Genomic DNA, 22294 nt, shown 5'->3' on the forward strand with positions numbered 1-22294 from the left:
CACTGTCGCCCAGGCTGGAGTACAGTGGAGTGATCTCGGTTCACTGCAAGCTCCGCCTCCTGGGTTCACCTCATTCTCCTGCCTCAGCCTCCCGAATAGCTGTGATGACAGACGCCCACCACCACGCGCGGCTAATTTTGTTTTTGTATTTTTAGTAGAGACGGGTTTTCACTGTGTTAGCCAGGATGGTCTCCATCTCTTGACCTCATGATCCTCCCGCCTCAGCCTCCCAAAGTGCTGGGATTACAGGCGTGAGCCACTGCACCCGGCCAAGTTGAACTCAATTCTGAATTGTAATGCATTCATTTTGAACATGGTGAAGGCTTTAATTAATTTAAGAATTGTTTAGTAAATAAATTGTTATGCTAGTTAATAGACTTGTAAGGGGACACATTTAACTGCTTAAATAAAGCCAGATCCTTTTTTAATTTGAAGGATTTTAGTACATTCATTATTAGTGATTGTAAGTGAGACGTCAACATTTATTAAAGGAACATGACAGTGCTTCTCCATAGACAGTCTGGAAGTACTTAACTAATTGGTAAAATGTAGTTTAATCTACTAGAACAAATTTCCTTAGAAATAATTCCATAATTTGTACACTTTAAGTAGTGAAGTCTACTACCTTTCCACACCCATTCTTGCAACTGAGCTGGGTTAATGACGTTTTATTTTACCAGGGTTTGAATAATAATTATGTAGTGATCATGAGGTTGATTAAACTCTGAAGTAAGAATGTTCACTTAATACCTCCATGCCTCAGTTTCTCCATCTGTAAAATGAGCATATTAAGGGGCACAAGCCAGGTCACAACATGCGGTTGTGGTGGTTGTGCAGGTTGAGAACTGCACAACTCTAGGGGGCACCATTTACAACCTGCATGGTTGTGGGCTGCTCCTCTGCTTGGAGGGTTCCTGAGAGGATTAAATGAGTTAATACACACAGCCCAAGTGAAATTGTGCCTGGAACAGAATAAGCACTGCTTAAGTGTTTAATGTTAACAGAATAGGTATGGATTCAAGGAGTTTTTGCTTTCACATAAATATTGTAATAAATGTCAAGAGAAATGAACTTGGAGGGTGTCATGCACTTTCCTCAATAAAAATCAATATGATAAGCAATTACTGTATTATATCCATATTCTTCCATTTAAACAGTCAGAAAAGCAACCTATAATATAAAGACAAAACGAAAATTTCTGCCTTCAAGGGCCCCATAATCTCGTGTGTAACAGACACACGAGAACAAATTGCTGGGGAGACCGGGCACGGTGGCTCATGCCTGTAATCCCAGCACTTTGGGAGGCCGAGGCAGACAGATCACCTGAGGTCAGCAGTTTGAGATCAGCCTGGCCAACATGGGGACACCCCGTCTCTACTAAAAATACAAAAATATGTAACCAAATTGCTGGGAAGAAGGTGGTAGTTAAGAGTGTGGGTTCTGGAGCCATACAGACTCCAAATCCCAGCTCTGCCATCATCAGCTGGAAGACCTTCACCTTAACTTCAGCTTTATCTCTTTAAACCCAATTTCTTTTTCCATATAATGGGGAGAATGATAACACATCACAGAACTGTCACGAGGGTAAAAAGAGGCAATGCATGCAAATCCCATCCCCACTGCTTTTGTCACTAGTAAACTCTCAGCACATGCTGTTGCTTGTTTATTATCTCATCGGCATCATTATGATTGCATAGGCAACTGTCTTCTGCTTCACCCTCCATTCCCCAACATCCCTACTTTTTTTCAGACCCTGCTCTTACCATTATGATGTCCATGTGTTTCTCCTCCTTGGCCTTTGCTCTTTAGCATTTATTCTAAACCCTTAGCTTGGCCTAATCCAAGACTCACTTTCTTGAACCAAAGCCTAGAAGGAAGACCAAGAGAGGTGGAAGCCCACTTAGACCACTTACCAACAATTAGCATCTGCTCCTATCCCTTAGGAATAGCAAAATGACAATGGTTTTGTCCTTCTAAGGTAAAATGTGGTTTTGTCCTTATAATGACATAATATAAATGTCCTCAAATGTAAAAAAATATATACACCCTGCAATTTTTTTTTTTTTTTTTGAGACGGAGTCTCGCTGTGTCACCCAGGCTGGAGTGCAGTGGCACGGTCTCAGCTTACTGCAACCTCTGCTTCCCGGGTTAAAGTGATTCTCCTGCCTCAGCCTCCTCAGTAGCTGGGATTACAGGTGCCCACCACCACACCTGGCTAATTTTTGTATTTTTAGTACAGACAGGGCTTTGCCATGTTGGCCAGGCTGTTCTCAAACTCCTGACCTCAGGTGATCCACCTGCCTTGACCTCCCAAAGTGCTAGGATTACAGGTGTGAGCCACCGCACCCAGCCTGCCCTGTAGTTTTTTTTTTTTTTAGACTGAGTTTCGCTCATGTTGCCCATGTTGGAGTGCAATGGCACGATCTTAATTCACTGCAACCTCCACCTCCCAGGTTCAAGCAATTCTCCTGCCTCAGCCTCCCGAGTAGCTGGGATAACAGGCATGTGTCACCACCCAGGCTAATTTTCTATTTTTGGTAGAGATGGGGTTTCTCCATGTTGGTCAGGCTGGTCTCAAACTCCCGACTTAAGGTGATCCGCCCGCCTCGGCCTCCCAAAGTGCTGGGATTACAGGCATGAGCCACCGTGCCCGGCAGTTTTAACTGTTTCCTGCAGTTTTATCTGTTTCATGTTTAGCTCTTTATTTTAAAGTATAAGCATTAATTATTGCCACACTTAGTAATTTTTTAAAGTTGAATTTGTAAAAAAAAAAACAAAACAAAAAAGGGCTCATTTGTTCATTAAATGAGACTACTGGACCACCCACCAGCTGCATGGCAAACATTGCGCTGCATAAGATATAAAGAGAAATAAGGTAGAGACTGACTGTTCCTCCAGAAATTTATACATTTGGATAAGAAACCCAGGGTAATGACAGTAACATAGAAAGTGCTATGTCCTGCAACATAGATAAGCTCAGGATGTTGGGGTGTGTTTGATTCATTAGGCACCACTGGCAGGAGCTTAAGGCCTGCAAGCTTTACCAGGAACTATAAAAATATTTGAGTCCTAAAAAAAAAATATATAGATACACACACACACACACACACATATATATGTGTATTATATATATATTCTAAACCCTTAATGGAGAGAATGATAGATGTATAAATGATATATCATATAAATATCATATTCAAAATATAAAAAGAAAACAAATTATATATAAAAATGATATATAAATACATTCAAAATATAAAAATATGAAAACATCAAATAAACCTTTAATTAAATTTCTACATGATGTAAAAATGCAACACTATGTCAATCGCCTCCAAATTCATTTAGTATTTATTTATTTATTTATTTATTGAGATGGAGTCTCCTTCTGTTGCCAAGGCTGGAGTGCAGTGGTGTGATCGTGGCTCACTGAAACCTCTGCCTCCTGGGTTCTAGCGGTTCTCCTGCCTCAGCCTCCCAAGTAGCTGGAATTACAGGCGCCTGCCACCATGCCTGGCTGATTTTTGTATTTTTAACAGAGACAGGGTTTTACCATGTTGGCCAGTCTGGTCTCGAACTCCTGACCTCAGGTGATCCACCCGCCTTGGCCTTCCAAGTGTTGGGATTACACACGTAAGCCACTGAGCACAGCCACATTTAGTATTTATAAAAGTTATTACATCTGAAAACAATTTGTAAACTAGATTATTAAAAGATTTCTGCTGGGCATGGTGGCTCACGCCTGTAATCCCAGCACTTTGGGAGGCTGAGGCGGGTGGATCACCTGAGGTCAGGAGTTTCAGACCTGCCTGGCCAACATGGTAAAACCTTATCTCTATTAAAAATACAAAAATAAGCCAGGTGTGGCAGCAGACGCCTGTAATTCCAGCTACTCGGGAGGCTGAGGCAGGAGAATCACTTGAACCCGGAGGTGGAGGTTACAGTTAGCCAAGATCACGCCATTGCACTCCAGCCTGGGTGACAAGAGTGAAATTCCATCTCAAAAAAAAAAAAAAAAAATTTCTACAGGCCATGGTGGCTTACACCTGTAATCTCAGTCTTAGGGAGGTTGAGGCAGGACAATCACTTGAGCCCAAGAGTTCAAGACCAGCCTGGGCAACAAAGAGAGACTGGTCTCTACAAAAGAATAATAAAAAATGAGTCAGGCATGGTGGCCTGCACCTAGATGGTTCCAGGTACTCGGGAGTCTGAGGTGGGAGAATTGCTTGAACCCGGGAGGTTGAGGCTTCAGTGAGCCGTGATCATACCACCACGCTCAAACCTGAGCAACAGAGCAAGACCCTATCTTAAAAAAACAGAAAATCAAAAACCAAAACCAAAAAAAAAAAAAGATTTTTACAATTACCAGATACGTAGAATTATTACTGATATAAACAATTATAAATTTAAAATAATTACTCATAGTCCATTCCCAAAGCAATGTTATAAAGCAAATTCTTTCAAAACTATACCACGAAATTATATTTAATTTAGGATTTGGACACATTTTAATATGTCTAATATGATGTGGCGTGGGGTGTCCACAGGCAGTATTATAGGCCCACCTGAAGTCTTAGAAGAGCTTGGTTTCTGTGTGAACCTCTGGGAAAGATGAACAATCAGCTGGGCGTGGGGGTTCACACCTGTAATCCCAGCACTTTGGGAGGCAGAGGCAGGCAGATCACAAGGTCAAGAGATCGAGACCATCCTGGCCAACATGGTGAAACTCCGTCTCTACTAAAAAAAAAAAAAAAATATATATATATATATATATATATATATATATATATATAAATTAGCTGGGTGTGGTGACGTGCACCTGTAGTCCCAGCTACTCTGGAGGCTGAGGCAGGAGAATCACTTGAATGCGGGAGGTGGAGATTGCATTGAGCTGAGATTATGCCACTGCACTCCAGCCTGGGCGACAGTGAGAGACTCCATCTGAAAAAAAAGAAGAAAAAGAAAGAAAGAATGATGAATAATCCAGACTTGGAGAGCCAAGAAAGGCCTCCGGGTAATGCCTGAGGGAAGTTGTGAAGGGGAGTTAGGTGGGTTAGTTAGTTTGTTAGAGATGCCTTGACAAGGTACCAAAGACTGGGTGGTTTAAACCACATCAATATATTGTCTCACAGTTCTGGAGGCTGGAAGTTCAAGACCAAGGTGTTGGCAGGGTTGGTTTCTTCTGTGGGCGCAAGTGTGAATCTGTTCTACGCCTCTCTCCTAGCGTCTGGTGGTTTGCCAGCAATCCTTGGCACTCCTTGGCTTGCAGCAGCAAAATTTCAGTCTTCACGTGGCATTCTCTCCCTACATCTCAATCTGTGTCCAAATTTCCCCTTTTCATAAAGACAGTGGTCATATTGGATTAGAGGCCTCCCTGCTTCAGTATGACCTCATCCTAACTAATGATACCTGCAATGACCCTATTTCCAAATAAGGTCACATTTGGAGGTCCTGAGAGTTAGGACTTCAACATAAGGTTTTTTTTAGGGACATAATTCAACCTATAACAGTGGGTAAAGAAGTGATGGGGGGAAGGCCAGGGAAGGAGGACAGAGTAACTCATGCAAAGGTCTCACAGGGAAGAGAGAACACAGGACCTGTCTAAAAACGGAATCAAGAGAGGTGAGATAAGGGATCAGATCACAAAACACTTTGTAAACTAAATATGGGTTTAATCAAAAAGGCAGGATTTTTCAGTGTGATTTTGTTGTTGTTGTTGAGACGCAGTCTCACTCTGTCACCCAGGCTGGAGTGCAGTGGCAGGATCTCAGCTCACTGCAACCTCCTTCTACAGGGTTCAAGCGATTCTCCTGTCTCAGCCTCCTGAGTAGTTGAAACTACAGGCTTGCGCCACCATGCCCAGGTAATTTTTGTATTTTTTAAATAGAGACAGGTTTTGCCATGTTGGCCAGGTTGGTTTTGAACTCCTGACCTCAAATGATCCGCCCCCTCTTGGCCTCCCAAAATGCTGGGATTACAGGCATGAGCCAGGGGGCCTTCAGTGTGATATTTAAAAATCAAAATGAAACGACAGAACAATCCTTATGCATCTCCGCTCTCCCATGCCCTCTCCTTATCAAACTCCCCCTCTCCCAAGATCCTGAAAGCCAACTACGAAAGAACCAAGGCCAGAAGTCTAGGGAGTACTTTGGGTCACATGGCTTGTACCTGGCACAACCCAGGTGAGAATCCAAGGAAGTGACTCCTGTCCAAGTCTCTGCTTTCTACACACCATGCTATTTTTATTTCTCTTACTTAGTAGGTAATTCTTTGGCTGTTATGGAATCTTAGATCATAATTTTTGGAGCAATTTTTAAAATCTGGAGTTCTGTAATCGAGTTAATATCTCTACCTTTATTTTAAAAAAATTCTTTTTTTTGGAGGTGGAGTTTCACTCTTGTTGCCCGGGCTGGAGTGTAATGGTGCGATCTCGGCTTAAGTGCAATGGCACGATCTTGGCTTACTGCAACCTCTGCCTCCCGGGTTCAAGAGATTATCCTGCCTCAGCCTCCCGAGTAGCTGAGATTACAGGCGCCTGCCACCACATCCGGCTAATTTTGGCATTTTTAGTAGAGACAGGGTTTTTGCCATGTTGGCCAGCCTGGTCTTGAACCTCTGACCTCAGGTGATCCGCCTGCCTCAGCCTCCCAAGGTGCTGGTGACAGGTGACAGCTTGCTGGCAGCCCTCACAGCCCTCACTCGCTCTCGGTGCCTCCTCGGCCTCAGCGCCCATTCTGGCCGCGCTTGAGGAGCCCTTCAACCCGCTGCTGCACCGTGGGAGCCCTTCTCTGGGCTGGCCGAGGCCGGAGCCGGCTCCCTGGGCTTGCGAGGAGGTGCGGAGAGGCACGGGCAGGAACTGGGGCTGCCGGCGGTGCTTGCGGGCCAGCTGGAGTTCCGGGTGGGCGTGGGCTTGGCGGATCCCGCACTCGGAGCCACCGCCGGCCCTGGGCAGTGAGGGACTTAGCACCCGGACCAGCAGCTGCGGAGGGTGCACTGGGTCCCCCAACAGTGCTGGCCCACCGGCGCTGCACTTGATTTCTTGTCGGCCTTTAGCTGCCTTCCAGCGGGGTAGGGCTTGGGACCTGCAGCCCGCCTCGCCTGAGTCTCTCCCTTCCCCCCGCCGTGGGCTCCTGCGCGGCCTGAGCCTCCTCGACGAGCACCGTCCCCTGCTCCATGGCGCCTGGTCCCATCCACCGCCCAAAGGTTCAGGAGTGCCGACGCAGAGTACAGGAGTGGCAGGCAGCTCCACCTGCATCCGAGGTGCGAGATCCACTGGGTGAAGCCAGCTGGGCTTCTGAGTCTGGTGGGAACTTGGAAAACCTTTATGTACAGCTAAGGGATTGTAAATACACCAATCAGCACTCTGTATCTAGCTCAAGGTTCGTAAATACACCCATGGACCCTGTATTTAGGTAATCTAACAGGGATGTGGAGAACTTTTGTGACTAGCTCAGGGATTGTAAACGGACCAATCGGCTCTCTGTAAAATGGACCAATCAGCTCTCTGTAAAACAGACCAATCGGCTCTCTGTAAAATGGACCAATCAGCAGGATGTGGGTGGGACCAGATAAGGGAATAAAAACAGGCTGCTTGAAGCCCTCTGTGTCTTCTCCCTGCCCCAACCGAGCCATGCAGTAACGGCTGGACTTCCCTTGCAGGCTGTGGGAGGTTTTTTGTTTTTTGTTTTTTGTTTTTTGGAAGTTTTGTTTTTTCACTGTGCAGTAAAGCTTGTGGAAATCTTGTGGATGTCCATTTTTTAGGTCCACACTGCTGTTATGGGTTGTAATACTCGTTGCAAAGGTCTGAAGCTAGCGAGGCCGCAAACCCACCGGGAGGAATGAACGACTGTAGACGTGCCACCTTAAGAGACCACAAACCCGCTGGGAGGAATGAACAGCTCTAGACGCGGCACCTTAAGAGTTATGACAGTCACCGTGAAGGTCTGCAGCTTCACTCCGGAAGCCAGTGAGATCACGAACCCACCAGAAAGAAAAAATTCCGGACACATCCGAACATCAAAAGGAACAAACTCCAGACTTGCCGCCTTTAGGAACTGTAACAGTCACTGTGAGGGTTCGTGGCTTCATTTTTTAAGTCAGTGAGACCAAGAACCCACCAATTCCAGACACAGTGGGACTACAGGTGTGAGCCACTGGGCCCAGGCTATTTAAATCTTTTACGAGATTAGACTTAATCAGTCATAGTAGGAAAACTGAAATGATCTGTGTATGTATCTGTCTCCTTCACTAGTCTATGCACCACCTGGGCAGGGCCATGGCCTACCCATTCCTAAACTACTGCTGAGTACTGAGCTCGGTAAATGTTAACCATGAGGCCAAGGATGCTGTCTTCCTCAGCTCTGGAGACATGTTCTCAGCTGGGTGTGCCCAGGATCAGGCACTGTATACACAGTTAAAGACCCGGGCTGGGCCTTATAAGCCTTTTCAGACTTTATACATTTAGGAGTCCCAGGCTACTATGAACAAAAATCTCATGGTGAACCCCAAACTCAGAAGTGACTGCTCTAAATAGAAAAGCCAGATATTTGCACATCAGAAATCCTGAAAAAAAAAAAAAATGACAGAGGAGTTCTAAAGAAAAAAAGAAAAATCCTAAACAAGAACTTTTTTAAAAAACACACAACCCAGAAACCACAAGAAAAACATGGACAGACTACGTAAAAAAATAAATGCAACAAAAGACATGGTTAATTCTTAAAAGGCATATGACAGTCTATAATAAAATATTTACATCATATATTCTAACTAAGGTTTAATATCCTAAAGGTACACAAAGAGCCAGAAGAAGAAAAACTCAAAAGGAAAAGGCAAAATAGCTGAATATGAAATTTGTGTAGTGGCAATACAGAGGGCTGATAAAGTGTTGTTGGCTGGGTGCGGTGGCTCACACCTGTAATCCCGGGACTTTGGGAGGTCAAGGTGGGTTAATCACTTGAGGTAAAGAGTTCAAGACCAGCCTGGCTAACATGTTAAAACCCCGTTTCTACTAAAAATACAGAATTAGCCAGAAGTGGTGGCGCACACCTGTAATCCCAGCTACTTGGCAGGCTGAGGCAGGAGAATCACTTGAACCTGGGAGGCAGAGGTTGCAGTGAGTTGAGATCGCACCACTGTACTCCAGCCTGGGCGACAGAGTGAGACTTTGTCTCAGGGAAAAAAAAAAATTAGCGGGGCATGGTGGCACTTGCCTGTAATCCCAGCTACTTGGGAGGCTGAGGCAAGAGGATCGCTTGAACCCAGGAGGTCAAGACTGCAGTGAGCTGAAGTTATGGCACTGCAGTCTAGCCTGGCTGACAGAGCAAGACTCTGCCTCAAAATAAAAGAAGATAAATTTTTTTCTAAAAACCTGTATTGCTTCATCAAGTTGAAATGCTTCAGATGAACTACCTGCATTAAGGGGGTCATCTAAGAGAGGTGATGGGATGTAGAGAGACAAGCGCTGGACTGGGAGTTAGGAGGCCTGGAATCAAGTTTCACTTGTGCTAGTAACAGCAAGACCTTAGGAATACCACAGAACTGTCTAGGACTCAGTTTCCTCATCAGCAAATATTGGTCTTGGATTAGACAACTTTAAAGTTCTCTTCCAGTTCAACTATTCCTCTATTTTTGTTTATAAGATTCTATGTATGTATGTATGTATGTATCTGTCGTTCTATCTACTTAGCTAACTATCCATTCATTTAGGTTAACAATTTTAGCTGGGCAAGGTGGCTCACACCTGTACTCCCAGCACTTTGGGAGGCCAAGGCGGGTGGATCACCTGAGGTCAGGAGTTCAAGACCAGCCTGGCCAACATGGCGAAACCCCATCTCTACTAAAAATACAAAAAATTAGCCGGGCATGGCGGTGGGCACCTGTAATCCCAGCTACTTGGGAGGCTGAGGCAGGAGAATTGTTTGAACATGGGAGGCAGAGGTTGCAGTGAGAGCGGAGATCGCACCACTGCCCTCCAGCCTGGGTAACGAGAGTGAAATTCCATCTCAAAAAAAAAAAAAAAATGGGGGAGCAAGTAAAAATACAATATGATAAGAAAAACATTCTAACAGTACGAAAATACACACAGTGAAAAAGTTTCTCTCTCACCCATGACACACAGCACTCTAGTTTCTGCCCTTTAGCCACTCAACACTCTGTTTTATATGCAGATAATTCTCCATCCTTCCTTTTTTCATATAACTATTTAGAAATGGACCTGCTAGGTTAGAAGATATGTGTATCTTATGGTGTTTGTGTGTGTGTTTGTTTCGTGAGACGGAGTCTTGCTGTGTCACCAGGCTGGAGTGCAGTGGTGTGATCTCAGCTCGCTGCAACCTCCGCCTCGTGGATTCAAGTGATTCCCCTGCCTCAGCCTCCCAAGTAGCTGGGATTACAGGCACACACCACCACGCCCGGCTAATTTTTTGTATTTTAGTAGAAACAGGGTTTCACCATGTTGGCCAAGATGGTTTCGATCTCCTGACCTCGTGATCCACCCACCTCGGCCTCCCAAAGTGCTGGGATTACAGGCGTGAGCCACCACGCTGGGCATATCTTACGTTTTAATAGATGTTGCTAAACTGAGCACCAAAGAGGACCATGCTTATTTTTCCAATTCTTCATCTACACCTTATGTTATCAGACTCTCATTTTTGTTATTCTGCAAGATGGAAAAACTACATCTGGTGGTTTTTACCTTGCCTTTCATTTATTGTGTATGAGGTAGAGAATCTTTTAATATGCTTAAAAGCCATTGACATTCATTATTTTATGAATCACCTATTCACGTACTTGGCCCTTTCTTTTTGTACAACCAGAATTTTTCCTGGAATGCAGAAAATGGGGCACCCTTAACACCCCTGTCATGGAGAGATGGAACTTGAAGGACATCACTCTTAAGGCCTGGGTTACAGGTGGGTGTTTGAGGGCAGCAGTTGGTGGAATGGGCCAGGAAGGACTGGCAGAGTGTAAAGGGAGGGCTCCCGCTGGCCAGCTAAGAATGGCTTTTATATTCCAAAGGTTTTAAAACAACAACAATAAACAAAAAATGAAGAAGAATCTGATACTTTAGGGGATCACATTGACCCACAAAACCTAAAATATTTACTATCGGGCTCCTTGCAAAGAACATTTGGGTTGAAAAGAGAAAGAAGAGGCTGAGATGGAGTCATCTGGGAGGTGGGAACAGACTCAGCTAGAATAGCATCTCAGAATTGAAGAGTTACAAATTATCGGAGATTGGAGGGGTTAACAGTGTTGAATGTGACCCAGAAATCAGGTAAGATGGAGATTTAAGAATGCTGAGGCGGGCGGATCACGAGGTCAGGAGATCGAGACCATCCTGGCTAACACGGTGAAACCCTGTCTCTACTAAAAATACAAAAAAATTAGTCGGGCGTGGCGGCGGGCGCCTGTAGTCCCAGCTACTCGGGAGGCTGAGGCAGGAGAATGGTGTGAACCTGGGAGGCGGAGCTTGTGGTGAGCAGAGATTGCGCCACTGCACTCCAGCCTGGGCGACACAGCCAGACTCCGTCTAAAAAAAAAAAAAAAAAAAAAAAAGAGTGTATTGGAATTGACATTTAGAAAGTAGGTCACTGTGACCACTGAGCAGTTTCGGGGGTGTGTTAATACACAGTCTTTTGAGTCACAAGAAATAAAAACAGAGAGAGAGGGAGGGTGGAGGCGGGGAGGTCGGGGAGACACCTGTAAAAAATGAGGGCTTAGTAAAAGTTAATTGAAAAAAAGTGTCGTGATTTCTTTAAGACAGTTAATATTATGAATGCGAATACGTTCATTTCTTTAAAGCACACCTTTGCAAAAATGTTCATTTCTTTTCTTTTTTTTTTTTTTTTTTGAGACAGAGTCTTGCTCTGTCGCCCAGTCAGATCTCAGCTCACTGCAACCTCTGCCTTCCGGGCTCAAGGGATTCTTCTGCCTCAGCCTCCGGAGTAGCTGGGACTACAGGCGAGCGCCACCACACCTGGCTAATTTTTTGTATTTTTAGTAGAGATGGAGTTTTGCCATGCTGGCCAGCCTCCTAACCTCGAGCTCCTAACCTCAGGTGATCTGCCTGCTTCGGCGTCCCAGAGTGCTGGGATTACAGGCGTGAGCCCAAAAATTTGGCCGTGCCCGGCCAAATATGTTCATTTCTTTAAAGCACAACTTATTTAAAATCTGTCTGACTTAAGCTATGTATCTTTCCATTTCTAATCTCTCACTCTATAAGGAGGCAAATTCCTAATGGACTTAAAAATAGAGTGTATCAGGACCAGGTGCAAGCCAGCCCATCTCCCTCATGTTATTGGTGAGGCAGCCGAGGCCCATGGAGGAGAAGTGACCTGATCAGGTCACACAGCCACTGTGCAAGAGCCACAATTCTGGTTTTCAGTCCCAACTCTTTTCCACTCTATTGCTGCCATTTTATCTTCTTTAACACTCCAGGACCATCTAACATCTTGCTCGCATCTAGTAGATCCTTCATAAATATTTTGAATAATTATATATTTCATTTCTAGACATTGTATTTTATTTTTTTTCAACCTTCTGTTTTCAATACCTTCTTTCAGTTTTGTAAAACTCAACATCATTGTATTTTAAGAATGCAGATTATTGGATTTTGATAAGTATAGACTCATGTAATCATCATAATCAATATTTACAACGTTTCTGTCTTGGCAAAATAATTCTCTACTATTCTTTTTCCATCTTTACTTCTGATCCCAGGTAACCACGAATCTGCTTTCTGTTGTCATAGATGATTTTCCCCTTTTCTGAAGTTTCATATAAATGGGATCATACATTATATACTCTTTGGTGTTTGCTCCTTTGATCTCACCTAATGTTTTTGAAATAAAAATATATTCAGGGCTGGGCATGGTGGCTCACGCCTGTAATCCCAGCACTTTGGGAGGCCGAGGCAGGCGGATCACCTGAAGTCAGGAGTTCGAGATCAGCCTGGCCAACATGGTGAAACCCCGTCTCTACTAAAAATACAAAAATTAGCTGGGCGTGATGGTGCACGACTGTGATCCCAGCTACATGGGAGACTGAGGCAGGAGAATTGCTTGAGCCTGGGAGGCAGAGGTTGCAGTGAGCGGAGATTGTGCCACTGCACCTCAGCCTGGGCAACAGAGTGAGACTCTGTCTCAAAAATAAATAAATAAATAAAATAAACAAATAAAAATATATTCAATGTTTTGAATTTATTCAGGTTGTGTACATCAGTAGTTTATTCCTGTTTATTGCTGAGTAGTGTTCCATTATGTTGACATATATAGATAACACCATCATTATCTATTTACTTGCTAATAGATATTTTGGTTATTTTCTGTTTTGTTTTCACTATTATAAATAAAGCTGCTATAAGCATTTATGTACAAGTCTTCTTGTGGACATGTTTTCATTTCTCTTGGGTAAACAACTAGGAGTGAAATTTCTGGGTCGTATGGTTAGTGTAACCTTATAAGAAACTGCCAAACTATTTTCCAAATTGGTTGTGCTGTTTTGTACATCTATCAGCAATGTTCATCCTGGCCAATACTTGGAACTGTCAGTTTAAAAAATTTTAGCCATTCTGGTGGCTGTGGAGTGGTATTTTCTTGTAGTTTTCATTTGCATTTCTCTGATAAATAAAAATGTTAAGCATTTTTCATGTACTTATTGGACAATTCTATATCTTCTTTTGTAAAATATTTGTTTATATCTTTTGCCCATAAAAAAATTGGGGTTTTGTCTTCTTACTGTTTATTTATACAAGCTGTTTATATATTCTGGATAGAAGTCCTTTGTCAGTCCTTTCTGACGTATATGAAGATTGGAAGTTAAAAATTTGGTGGAGTTCAATTTCTCAATGTCTTCTTTTCATGCCTGTGTGTCCCATCTAAGGAATCTGCCTAACCCAAACTTGTGAAGATTTTTTCCTATTTTTTCTTATAGCAGTGTTATAATTTTAGCCTGTAGAAGTAGGTCTTTGATTATTTCAAGTTAATTTTTGCATATGGTGTGAAGTAAAAGTTAAGGCTCATGTTTTTTCATATGGATATCCAGTTTTTCCAGCACGGTTGTTGAAAAGATACCCTTTGCTCATTGAATTACCTTGGCACTTCTGTCTAAAGTCAATTGACTATATATGTGAGGATCTACTTCCGAACTCTCTGTTCCATTAATCTATTTGTCTGTTCTTACACTAATATTATACTATCTTAATTACTGTAGCTTTATAGTTAGTATTGAATTCAGTTAGTGTAATTCCTCCACCTTCATTCTTCTTTTTAAAAAAAATTCTTGGCCAGGCGTGATGGCTTACGCCTGTAATCCCAGCACTTTGGGAAGCCAAGGTGGGCGGATCATCTGAGGTTGGGAGTTCGAGACCAGCCTGACCGACATGGAGAAACCCCGTCTCTACTAAAAATACAAAATTAGTCAGGCATGGTGGCGCATGCCTGTAATCCCAGCTACTTGGGAGGCTGAGGCAGGAGAACTGCTTGAACCCAGGAGGCAGAGGTTGTGGTGAGCCGAGATTGTGCCATTGCACTCCAGCCTGGGCAAGAAGAGCAAAACTCCATCTCAAAAAAAAAAAAAAAAAAAAAAGAAGAAGTAGTAGTCTTGGCTTTTCTATGTCTTTTGCAATTGCACAGAGATTTTAGTGTGAACTTATCAACTTCTTTTTAATAATATGCTTAGATTTTGATAGAGATTGCACTGAATCTATTGTCAATACTTTTTTCATTAAAAAGTATCATTCAGGGTTTGCTGGCTTTCATGCATGATGGCTTATTTCCTTGTATGTTCTGAGATATTTTCATTGTGAGCTCATATTCCTTGAAAATCTATCTCTTGTAATTTGTTGAGGCCTGGATTTAAAATCTGTTTTCCAGAGAAGATTTGTATATATATTTCCCAGGCATAATTTACTACCTTGGCATATTCTAAACAAAAACTGAAACACAAATTTTAAACAAAAATGGTTTATCTTTTTGTTGTTTTAGAATGATGGTGTCCATTTCTAATAATTATTTTTTCCAGTTTTCCCATGGATATATGGGTGGGGAAGATTGACCAGTTTATGTCACTATATATGTGTAAAATGAAGAAGTTAAAATAGTGTATTTTCTTCATGTAAGGTTAACCACTTGGCAGAGAGTTGGATTAGACCAACTCAGAAAGGACAATCCTAATGAACTAAAATGGGAATTTCTCTAGAATGAGAGCAACTGAACTAATTTCCTTCATTATGAAATTGGAGTCAATCAGCAAAAGATTTATTTGAATCCATCTTTACTACAAATTAACCATACAAATGTAAAAATAGATAAGTAGATTCACAATAGTCACTGCTGATGGTGTGTGGAGGTGTGTTTCTGTGTGGCAGTGTTAGACCAGGAGTGTGTAAAGGTGCAGAGAGGGGCTTGACAGTGTTCACAAGTTGGAGGGGCAACAGAAATAAGCAGGAAAATGCGGGTCCACCTGTAGGAATTTTACCTGCATCTATCTGCCCTCTCCAATTTCTTTTTCTTTTTCTTTCTGTTTCTTTTTTTTTTTTTTGAAATGGAGTCTCACTCTGTCGCCCAGGCTGGAGTGCAATGGTGCGGTCTCAGCTCACTGCAACCTCTGCCTCCAGGGTTCAAGCGATACTCCTGCCTCAGCCTCCTGAGTAGCTGGGATCACAGGCACATGCCACCACATCTGGCTGATTTTTGTATTTGTAGTAGAGACAGGGTTTCACCGTGTTGGCCAGGCTGGTCTCGAACTCCTGACCTCAAGTGATCTGCCCTCCTCGGCCTCCCAAAGTGCTGAGGTTACAGGCGTGAGCCACCGCACCCAGCCCCCTCTCTCCAATTTCTAATAGCACATTTTCCACGTAGACTGGATGGGCAATTCCAATATCTTGTGCTTCTCTAGACCAGTACTTCTCAAACTCACCTGGGGATCTTGTCAAAATACACATTCTGATTTAGTAGGTCTGGGGTACAGGCCTGAGATTCTGTATTTCCATTAAGCCCCTCAGGGGATCTCAATGCTGCTGGTCCACGTGCAAAATTTTAAACAGTAAAGTATGGCCTTAGCTCATGCCTCTAATCCCAGCTACTTGGGAAGCTGAGGCAGGAGAATCGCTTGAATCCAGGAGACAAGACTTTGGGAGGCCGAGGTGGGTGGATCACTTGAGGTCAGAAGTTCAAGGCCAGCCTGACCAACATGGTGAAACCCCGTCTCTGCTAAAAATACAAAACAAATTAGCCAGGCCTGATGGCACATGCCTCTAATCCCAGCTACTTGGGAAGCTGAGGCAGGAGAATCGCTTGAACCCGGGAGATAGAGGTTGCAGCGAGCTGAGATGGTGCCACGGCACTCCAGCCTGGGTGACAGAGCAAGATTGTCTCAAAAATAAAGTAAAATAGGATAAAGCAAACAGTAAAGTCCTACAAAAATATCTATTCTACAGTTTACACTTGCCTACCTAAAGCTCCACTATTAACTTTTTTTTTTTTTTTTTTTTTTTGAGATAGAGTCTCACTCTGTCACCCAGGCTGGAGTGCAGTGGCACAATCTTGGCTCACTGCAACCTCCACCTCCCAGGTTGAAGCGATTCACCAGCCTCAGCCTCCCGAGTAGCTGGGATTACAGGCGCGTGCCACCACGCCTGGCTAATTTTTTGTATTGTTAATAGAGACAGGGTTTCACCATGTTAGCCAGGATGGTCTTGATCTCATGGCCTCATGATCTGCCCACCACAGCCTCCCAAAGTGCTGGGATTACAGGCGTGAGCCACCGCGTCCAGCTGGAGCAGGTCATTCTTATGAAGACACATGGACTGCATGTTGTCTTCATTATGGTGAGGTATACAAATAGCATTGACAGTGCAGCCTCAGAGGGAACACCCTCTCCTCCTGTTTTCTCTTTCTCTTGTTCTTCCCCTCTCCAGTTGAATATTTGAAATCGTAAATGATGTGGGACCTTGTGAAGTCTTCCTGTATCTTCGTTGTTGCTTTGGTCAAAACCTCATCCAAATACAGCAGCTAAAATCCTACCCAGGAAAGTCTCCATGAAGCAATGGGAAGTTTTAGGGGTGACCTCTATACAAATCGAAGTGCTTCTCAAAGAGAAGTGATTATTTGGACATTCATCTGCAGGAAAACCTTTGGTGATCACTATTTACTTTGGAGAGGGAGGCGTTTCCATAAGACATTTCCCCCAAGATTAATAGAAAGCAGGAAGGCATCTTCTAAGGAATTATATGTGGTGCTACTGAAATTTGTTATCCCATAGAGCAGTAGGTGCTGATGCTCACATGAGCAGCCAGAGCCGGAGGAGAGCGTCCGGAGGCTGCAGTGTGTGAACAGGCTGTTAGGGGCTTGTTTTAATCCAAAAGAGATCAGGAAATCAGACCAGAACAAGGTGAGAGGAGAACTGGGACCACAGGTTCACCCAAACCAAGAAACAAGAGAAGCCAGGAGATCACATCTGTGCTACAGAAAAAGAAATGAAAGAAGGTTGGGTGAAGTGAGGAGGAGTTTCTCTACCTGTAGGCCCAGAGGTACCTGCGCCAGGCTGTGACAGGCCATGTGTGTACCCTGGCAGCCTGCTCTCCCCATCGTCTGACATTGATTGACCAACTCATTCATTCTTTTTTTTTTGAGACGGAGTTTTGCTCTGTTGCTCAGGCTGGAGTGCAGTGGCACGTTCTCAGCTCCCTGCAACCTCCGTCCCCTGGGTTCAAGCAATTCTCCTGCCTCAGCCTCCTGAGTAGTTGGGACTACAGGCATGTGCCATCATGCCCGGCTAATTTTTGTACTTTTAGTACAGATGGGGTTTTGCCATGTTGGCCAGGCTGGTCGTGAACTCCTGACCTCAGGTGATCCACCTGCCTCGGTCTCCCAAAGTGCTGGGATTACAGGTGTGAGCCACCGTGCCCGGCCTCATTCACTGTTTCATTCAACAGATATTACCAAGCACCTACTACTCACCAGGCATTCTTCCAGATTCTGGGGATATAATAGTGAACAAGACAAACTATTTCCTTTACGGAAAGGAGGGGGTCAGCCCAATAAACAAACAAACATGTAAAAATGTCCTGGGAGACTATGGAGAAAAATAAGCAAAGTAAGAGGATGGAGACCGTGTGTCCTGGGTGGATTTGCTGTTTCATATAGAGTGCTCAGGAATGGGGTTTCCAGTGATGGTGAGCAGAACCGAGAGGACAGGAGGGAGCAGGCTCTGCATTCCCTATTCAGGCAGAAACATTATAGACCTTAGTCACAGAGGACCTGGAAGGGCCCAGAACCTTCTATTACCAATAGGCTTTAGTATCCACACCTTTGGCCTAGCTCACAAAATATTTATAATGGCCTCAGTGACACCTTATTTAATGAGATGCTTACATACTTTTTTTTTATTTTAAAATTTTGATTCTAAGGTTATTCCAGAGGAAATATTTGTGGATTTCTAATTAGTCGGCCCCACAACTGAATTAAGATGGAATGAGGCAGCCTGGGGGTTCAGAAAAGGCTCAGAAAAAAAATTTCACCAAGTGAAATTTCAAGTGAGACCTGAAGGTTGAGTGAGATTTAGCTGGGGTGGAGGGAAGAGCTGAGTGGCTCAGAGGAAACAGTATGTGCAAAGGCCCTAGGCTGGCTTGCTTATCCTGAAGATGTCATTTTCAAGATTACACTGTACAGTCTTGAATCTCCAAGCACAGGAAGGATACCTTCTCCTCAGTGTAAGCCAAAGCTATTACGCACCATCCTCTCTGCAGGCATTTTGGCATGTACGCGTCCTCTCTTCCCGGCCCCATGCTGCTATTTGTGTGTTGGGGATCTTGTTTATGTTAGATTCTGATTCTTTAATTTCTTAAAGCCCTCCCCAGAGCCTTGAAACCATTTTTTATGGCGCCTGACGTGTATCTCCCTTGGGTCCTGAGGGTGACAGGCCTTCTGGCCCTGAATTCCTGTTCTCTTGATTCATTGCCAGGCTTGGCTGGGCACTCATTCAGTGGCATCTGGAAAATAACTTTCCTGCTCCGTGTTTTAGCTTTTTAAAATTAAAACCATACCATTCTATAATCTCACAGTCATATTGTGATGTCTCCATTAAAAAAAGTTTACAATGATTTGAAGAAAATCTTATATATTTAGTTTTGTACTAGATGGAATAGAGAACTAAAATATGTACTTATAAGTGTACTCAGGTTTTGGAAAAACTGATACATGGAAATTCTTATAGCATAATTCTATTTGGAGAGTATTTTTTCACCTTAAAAATCACTAGTAGTTTCCTTTAAATAATTTTCCCAGTGTAGTTAAAATCAGATCAAATTTTCAAAAAACTCAGTTCCTGTTCAGCCTTTCAGCATCTGTAGGGAGATATTCATTGGATAAGGAGAAGCACATCTATATTGCTCTTCTGCCCTCCTCTACCCACCACACCAGGACTTGCTAGGCCTCTCCCCCCAGAACCATCTCATTTCTAACCTTCAGGTGGACCCCTTTGTGCCCACCGATAGATTCCATTTGGCCCAGATTCTGGAATCAGAGCTGCCCTTGGAATACTCTGTGCTCACTGGTCTTCTCTTGCTCCCAAGTCTACACTAGCTACTGCCCCATCTCTTCACTCCTTTTTCCAACAAAGCTCTTCAGAAAGTAGTCTCCACTGATTGTCTCCAATCCTTCCCCTCCCATTATATCTTGAGCCCTTTTTTTTTTTTTGAGACAGAGTCTCACTCTGTTGCCCAAGCTGGAGTGCAGTGGCACCATCTTGGCTCACTGCAACCTCCGCTTCCTGAGTTCAAGGGATTCTCCTGCCTCAGCCTCCCAAGTAGCTGGGATTACAGGTGTGCACAACCATACCTGGCTATTTTTTTTTTTTTTTTTTTTGAGACGGAGTCTCGCTCTGTCACCAGGCTGGGGTGCAGTGGCATGATCTCAGCTCACTGCAACCTCCGCCTCCCGGGTTCAACTGATTCTCCTGCCTCAGCTTCCCGAATAGCTGGTACTACAGGCATGCGCCACCACGCCCAGCTAATTTTTGTATTATTAATAGAGACGGGGTTTCACTGTGTTGGCTAGGATGGTCTCGATCTCCTGACCTCATGATCTGCCCGCCTCAGCCTCCCAAAGTGCTGGGATTACAGGTGTGAGCCACTGTGCCCAGCCTAATTTTTGTATTTTTAGTAGAGATGGGGTTTCACCACGTTGGTCAGGCTGGTCTCAAACTCCTGACCTCAAGTGATTCACCTGCCTCGGCCTCTCAACGTGCTGGAATTACAGGTATGAGCCACAGCACCTGGCCTTGAGCCCATTTTAATCAGGCTGTCACCCGTCTTCCTCCTCTCAACAGGAGATCTAGTGCCTTTGTCAAGGTCACCAGCCAAATCCAGTGGGCACTGCTGAGTCCTCCTTTTCCTATGGAGCTTGTTACTCTCTCTGCTGTCTCCCTGTCCTTGGCCTCTGGACCGGCATTCTCTCAACTTCTCCCCACTCCCTCACACTCTTTCCTGGATCTTTCTCGCCCTAATCCCCAACCACTGGAATATTCCAGGGCCCAATCTTCAGACTTCTCTCCTCACTGTACAGCAACTCCCTAGCTGGCATCATTTAGTCATGTTGCTTTAAATACAGTAGTCCCCTCTTCTCCGCAGTTTTACTTTTCTTGGTTCCAGTTACCCATGGTCACCTGTGGTCCCAAACTATAAGATATTTTGGGGCCAGGCGCAGTAGCTCATGCCTGTAATCCCAGCACTTTGGGAGGCCGAGGTGGGCAGATCACTTAAGGTCGAGACCAGCCTGGCCAACAGAGTGAAACCCCATCTCTACTAAAAATACGAAAATTAGGCTGGACGCGGTGGCTCACACCTGTAATCCCAGCGCTTTGGGAGGCGATGGTGGATGGATCACGAAGTCAGGAGTTCGAGACCAGCCTGGCCAAGATGGTGAAACCCCATCTCTACTAAAACTACAAAAATTAGCCGGGCGTGGTGGCAGATGCCTGTAATCCCAGCTACTCAAGTGGCTGAGGCAGGAGAATTGCTTGAACCCGGGAGGCAGAAGTTGCAGTGAGCGGAGGTCGCACCATTGCACTCCAGCCTAGGTGACAGAGCGAGACTCTGTCTTGAAAGAGAAAAAAAAAAGAAAAAGAAAAAATTAGCCAGGCATGGTGGCATGCGCCTGTAGTCCCAGCTACTTGGGAGGCTGAGGCAGGAGAACCGCTTGAACCTGGGAGGTCCAGGTGGCAGTGAGCTGAAATGGCGCCACTGCATTCCAGCCTGGGTGACAGAGCAAGACTAGGTCTCAAAAAAAAAGATATTTTGGGAGAGAGAGAGGGAGGGAGGACGAAAGAGACTACATTCACATAACTTTTATTATAGTATACTGTTTTAATTGTTCTAGTTTATTACTAGTTACTGTTAATTTCTTACTGTGCCTAATTTGTACATTAAACTGTATCATGATTATGTATGTATGGGAAAAAACGGAGTATATAGGGTTTGGTAATATCTGAGGTTTCAGGCCCACAGACCCACTGAGGGTCTTGGAAAGTATCCCCCACAGATAAGAGGGCACTTCTGTATATTGGGAAAACTACCAAATTCATATTTCAGCTGGGACTGCTCTTCTGAATGTCAGACTCATATCATATCCAACTGCTGACTTGACATCTCCACCTGAACATTTCACAGGGCATCTCAAATTTAACATGTCCACAATGAAAGTCAGATTCTACCTTGCAAAACAGGCTGTTTCCAAAGTGTGAATAATGGCTCCCCAAATATGCCCACATCCCAATCCCCAGAACTTGTGCGTGCTACCATACAGGGCAAAAGGGAGTTTGCAGATGTGATAAAATTAAAGATCTTGAGAATGAGGAGATGCTGCTGGATTATGTGGGAGGGACTAATGTCATCACAAGGGTCCTTATAAGAGAGAGGGAGGAGGATCAGAGTCAGAAAGAGAAAGATGTGACAGCAGAACCCAGGCTGGAATGACGTACTCTGAAGATGGAGAAGAGGCCGTGAGCCAGGAGACGCAGGCAGCCTCTAGGTGCTGGAAAAGACAAGGAAATGGATTCTCCCTTGAAGCCTCCAGAAGGAACACAGCCCTGCCAACCCCTCGACTTTATCATTTGTTTATTTATTTATTTATTTTTGAGACAGAGTCTCGCTCTGTTGCCCAGGCTGCAGTGTACTGGCATGATCTCAGCTCACTGCAACCTCCACCTCCCGGGTTCAATTACAGGCCTGCTCCACCACACCTGGCTAAGTTTTTTTTTTTTTTTTTTTTGTATTTTTTGTAGAGACAGGGTTTCA

The 22294-nt window shown here is 44.2% G+C and overlaps 1 protein-coding gene across 2 annotated transcripts in view; it reads right to left on the minus strand.

Annotated features, from left to right (window-relative positions):
- Window positions 1-4455: 4455 nt before the first annotated feature.
- MCUR1 (mitochondrial calcium uniporter regulator 1) overlaps window positions 4456-22294 on the minus strand; it is a 72958-nt gene continuing 55119 nt past the window's right edge. Inside the window, exons 9-10 of one of the 2 annotated variants that reach the window (XR_010126576.1) lie at window positions 4820-4941; window positions 4456-4734 (exon numbers count right to left, since the gene is read on the minus strand). The gene's annotated coding sequence lies outside the window, so the exon portion shown is untranslated. Of the gene's footprint in view, window positions 4738-4819; window positions 4942-22294 lie in introns of both variants that reach the window. The other variant, XR_010126575.1, reaches the window with a different exon arrangement.

The sequence above is a fragment of the Pongo pygmaeus genome, chromosome 5, assembly GCF_028885625.2.
Source record: "Pongo pygmaeus isolate AG05252 chromosome 5, NHGRI_mPonPyg2-v2.0_pri, whole genome shotgun sequence".
Lineage (NCBI taxonomy): Eukaryota > Metazoa > Chordata > Mammalia > Primates > Hominidae > Pongo > Pongo pygmaeus.